Genomic DNA, 5,551 nt, shown 5'->3' on the forward strand with positions numbered 1-5,551 from the left:
AGGTTGTCGGAGCCTGTTCTTAATGATCTAGATAAAATCAACCAGCGTTTCCTTTGGGGGGACTCCACGGAGGGGAAGAAGATCCACCTTATTCATTGGAAAGAGGTTTGTCAGCCTAAGAACATGGGAGGCCTGGGGATAAGACAAGCTAAGGACAATAACAAAGTGTTATTAATGAAGCTGCTATGGAGAATGTGGCAACTCCCCTCTTCTCTTTGGGTTCGTTTTCTTTGTGGGAAGTATAGAAAAGATAGGATTTTTGGGGGGCCCAATGAGAGAGTTGTCAACTGTTATTTTCTTTGGAAAGGCCTCAGTTCTGTCTTTTCAGAGTTTTGCTCTGGGATTGGCTGGGAGGTAGGAAATGGGAAGTCTATCAGTTTCTGGAATGATGTTTGGATTGGTGATAATTCCCTTTTAGAGGTGTGTACTTCCCTGCCGCCTGATAATATCCGCAATTGGAGGATTGCGGATGTGGTGGATTCTGAGGGGGATTGGGTTTGGTCTAAATTTGACTCCTTTTTCAATCTGGATATGCTCCTAAGGATTAGAGGGGTTAAGATAAGTAATAAGGAGGAAGATAAGGATAGTCATTTCTGGGCGTTGACAAATAATAGGACATATACCTGTAAATTTGCTTTTGAGGCCTTCAACCAAAATGGGGCGGGTTCCAACTCTGAAGTCTGGAAGCTTATTTGAGCTCTAAAGATTCCCTACCGTATCAGGAGCTTTCTATGGCTTGGTGTCAAGGATAGGTTGCTCACTAATTCTGATAGATATAGACGACATCTGACGGATTCTAGGGCTTGTAGCAGATGCAGAGGGCACGTGGAAACAATTTGCCATGCTCTTAGGGATTGTACTAGGAGTAAGGAGGTGTGGATGAAAGTTCTCCCTCACCACTTGCTTTCGACTTTCTTGGCCCACTCTAATCTGGACTGGTTTGCAGATGGTGTTAGTGGGAAGTTGTTGACTGACCTTGAGCATGGTGATATTTTCTTTGCTATTATCTGTCACCAGATTTGGTATTGGAGGAACGAGGAGATTTTTGAAAGGAAAAGTATTATTCTTCCTAATTTGAGAGAGTTCTTCTCGGGAAAATTATCTAATATTATTGATAGCTTCAAAGGAGATGCACTCGATAGTTCTACCCAAAAGAAGATTTTTCACCTCCTTGGCTGGTGTAGGCCTATGGAAGGGGTGGTTAAATTGAACACGGATGGTTCTTGCCTTAGTAACGGTAAAATTTCTGCAGGAGGTGTTCTAAGGGATGCTGGGGGTGCTTGGCTGTCTGGGTTCGTTCATAATCTGGGCATGGGTTCATCCTTTTCGGCTGAACTTTGGGGGATTTTTTCTGGCCTAAGACTGGCCAAGAGTCTGGGGTTGAAAAAGTTGCTTGTAGCATCTAACAACCTCGAGGCCATCAAAATGATCTCCGATAAGAAAGCTATTTGTTTAAATAGCCAAAACTTAATCAAAGGTATTAGAATGCTTTGTTCTTCCTTTGACTTCATCAGCTTCAGCCATATCTTCAGAGAGCAAAACCGTGTTGCGGATCATTTGACGGCTGATGGGCATGAGCGGATGTTAGGCGTCACAACTTTATCTTATCCTCCTGATTATTTATCTTCTCTTCTTTTGGAAGATATTGTGGGGGTTAGCTTCCCTAGGCTAATCCCAGGTTAATCTTTTTGGTTTTTTGTTTTTTCTTTCCTGTTCCTACAAAAAAAAACTTAATCTTTCTGTTTTTAAAAATGATTATATAGTCCTTCAGTTTTTATCTTCATCAACTCTTTAGTTCTAATATTTGAGTGAACGGTGAAATTGAACTACAAAAAATTTAAAATACCAAAATTACTATTTTTTTAATAATAAAATATCCATTTTTTCTATTTTATGTTTATTCCCTTCATAATAATAATATCTCCAATATTAGTTAATTGTTTCATTAATTTCATATAATTATAAATTTTAATTTAGTAGTATAGAACTTATTCATTAAAAAAATGAATCATAAATATTGTAAAAATTATTAAAATTGGAGCAGAACAATATAAAATTATAAAAGTGATTTTTAAGAGATAAGAAATATAATTTTTTTATAATTAATATACACAAAGTATAAGACTTTCGGGGTATATATACTACACAAACCTCATGAAAACTATTTTGATTAAATTTGAAAACTAGAAGATAAATTATTTTATTTGTATAATTACGGGTAATTTTGTACTTTCATATATACAAATAAATAAAGAGACTAAAGAGTTGATTAAGGTAAAATCTAATGACCTTATAATAACATGATGGACCTACTAGTTTTTTTTTGAACCAACATGGTAGACCTACTAGTGAGTTAAGTAAAACACATGGATTTTATAATTATTTATCCTAAAAATATTAATCTAGAGCATAGTTTCATAAATTTATTGTCAAATTAATCGATTGAAATTTAGAAAAAATGATTATCAGTTTAGCACATAGAATTCATGGTTTCCATATTGTTAGAAGGCCCCGTCAATTTCCCACTTACTTTGTTGATAATAGCCATTTATTCTTTAGAGCTAATAGAGATGAGTGTTTTACAGTTAAGAATTGTCTACTTCGGTATGAGAAAGCTTAGAGTTAGAAGGTAAATTCACCAAGTCTTCAATCTCTTTTAGCCGAAATCGCCATGTTCAGGCCAACTGTTCTTTGAGTATGATTCTCGATGTATCTCAAGGCAATTGCCCCGACAATTATTTGGGCCTGCCTCTATGGTCAGCCGAAGTCAAGTCCAAGTGTTTAATTTTGTTTAGCATATGGTTCGGTCTAGATTGAAAAGCTGGAAATCTAAGTTTCTCTCTCATGCGAGTAAGGAGGTGTTAATTAAGTTGGTTATTCAATCTTTGTCATCTTATGTTATGAGATTATTCCTTTTTCCTAATGTGTTTTGTTCTGATTTAAAGAAAATGATGAACTCATTTCGGTGGAGTTCAGATGGGGATGATAGGAAAAGGCTACACTGGAAGTCGTGAGAGAAGTTGTGTTTGCCTAAGAAACACGGTGGTATAGGCTTCCGTAATTTGCACCATTTTAATTTGGCTCTGCTTGCTAAACAAGGGTGGCGTCTGCTAACTTGCCCGAATTCGCTTGTTTCCCGTGTTTACAAAGCTCGATACTATCCGAATTTGTCTTTCTCTAAGGTGGATGTCAATAACAATCCTAGCTTCATTTGGTGCAACATAATGGAATCTAAATCACTGGTTATGTCTAGCACCTGTAGAATTGTTGGTGATGAAAAAAATTTATAAATTATGGGAAGATCCCTGGCTTCTAGATACAACTAACCCTTTTGTGGAAAGTCAAAAGCTGGATGGTTTCGACTTAATTACTGTGGATATATAAGCTTAGTATCTTGGTTCAGTAAGAAGCAGTCCTCAATGGTTTTGTCAATCATATAAGCAGAGTACATTGCTGTTGGAAGTTGTGTTGCCCAAGTCCTATGGATCAAACAATATCTCGAAGATTTTGGAGTCAAATCTCAAACAATCGATGTCATGTGTGATAACAAAAGCGAAATTGACCTCTCCAAAAATCCAATCCAGCACAGCAAGATGAAGCATTTCAGCATAAGACATCACTTCATCAGAGACCACATCTTTAAAGGAGAAATCAAGATGATCTATGTATCCTAAGAGGCACAGCTTGTTGACATCTTCACCAAGCCTCTAGCAAGAGAACAATTTAGCTCTCTGAGAGAATCAATAGGTATGTTTAATCCCCTTCAGTAACTCTGACTGCCATGTATGCATTCTACACACGTTTAGAACTTTTAAACTTATATTGATACGTGTATGCTTGAATGAATGCCATGAATCTAGGTTTAGCATGCACATTAGTACCTAGAAGCCAATTAAAACGACTAGATCATCATTACATTTAAGTCATAATTATAGCGCCTTAACACTTACACTAGAACCTAAGTCATAAGTGCATCCATTCAGAACATTTGGGATTCCAGACCTCTTCCACTTCTACCGCCGCTTATAAATAGGCCTCTAAATTCTACATATAAGGTTTACATTACTATCATCTTCTTCCTTAAGCTCTTCCTCTCTCTAAACTCTCCTTCAAATCTTCAAGCTATTCCTTGCTATCATCAATGAGTTCAAACAAGCAACACAAACTTCATCCAGTTCTTCAGAATTTGGTAGTAAAGTATCCAGAAGCAAGAGTAAGTTCAATGATTTTAGGGAGAGTAAGTGAAATCTATTCCTTCTCTGAAATTTTTCGTCACCTTACAAAATTGGGAGATTGTTGAAACACAATTTTCATAAGTTTTTTATCATGACAAAAATAATTACTAAGGAAATTAGATCTCCAAAATATTTAATTTCAGAATTAAATTAAGTTTGATTTATGCTAATAAGTTTGTTGAATGTTGATTACATCTTAAACATTAAATCAAAGACAAACTAAAAAGGCCTTAGAAATATTAAAGGCCCAAGCCTTGATTTTGGCCCAGAATTCGTAAGCCTAAAATCCGGAAACCCAGAAGCCAAAAGTAGAACAAATAAGGCGTTGACAAAGAGTGAGATCACACAGTTCCCAAATTGGCAAAAAGGACAAGCTATAGAAGCCTTATCCCCCAATGTCTCTTTTTATTATCCAAAAATGAAAAGAATGCAGACTGCACGCCTACAACACCAAAGTTAGAAGAATGTGCGACTCAAGAAATAGAAGACAGACTGTGACAATGGTAACCTTTTGGATAACTGACATAGAAGTCAGAAGCAGATAGCGACATAAGCTATTTCCCTCCAAACGACTGGTTTGAATTTCAAACTGATCTTCCTTAAAGCTTCTACTATAAAAGCTAAGGCCAAGCTCATTTCACAAATGATGAACATAAATGCTGAAAAAAGAAAAACCTTCAAGTGAAAAGCTAGAGCAATATTTGTAATACACATTCATTTTAATATTTGTGTAAATCCCATAGAGAGAGTACTTCAAATGTGTTATATATTAGAACCCATTTTCTATTTGTAAATCAGAAGCTCTGTTGTTGGCTTCGGTTATAGGCAAATAACTAGAGAGATAGATAGCTGAGTGTGAGTGTAAAGGAATGTACTTTACAGAAGCTCTGTCTATTGTATAAAGGTTTATGCTCTACCCATCAGAGAGTGTTTAATGGATTAAAGCTCAAAAGAAGGTAAAAGAGTGCTTTAGTGGATTAAAGCTCAAAAGAAGAAATTATGAGGACTAGACGTAGGTGAGAGTCCAAACCAATATAAATCAGTTGAGTAACATATTGCTTAACTCTACCTTTATCACCTCTGATTATATTGCTTGCTCTAACTTATTTATCTCACTCATAAGCTCCAAATATTGTGAGTCAACTGAACTATTGATCTTGAGAAGTTAGAAGCTGTAACTCAAATGAACTGTCCTCTGAGCGCACTCATCAGAAGCGAAATCAAGCCCAGTAGACTAATTCACTCAGTAAACTGAACTTGTCTCTGACTTTGAAGCTTGCCTCTATGCTAGCCATTAAACGCTAAGTGAGAAATTT

Source organism: Euphorbia lathyris, chromosome 3 (assembly GCF_963576675.1).
Source record: "Euphorbia lathyris chromosome 3, ddEupLath1.1, whole genome shotgun sequence".
NCBI classification, from domain to species: domain Eukaryota; kingdom Viridiplantae; phylum Streptophyta; class Magnoliopsida; order Malpighiales; family Euphorbiaceae; genus Euphorbia; species Euphorbia lathyris.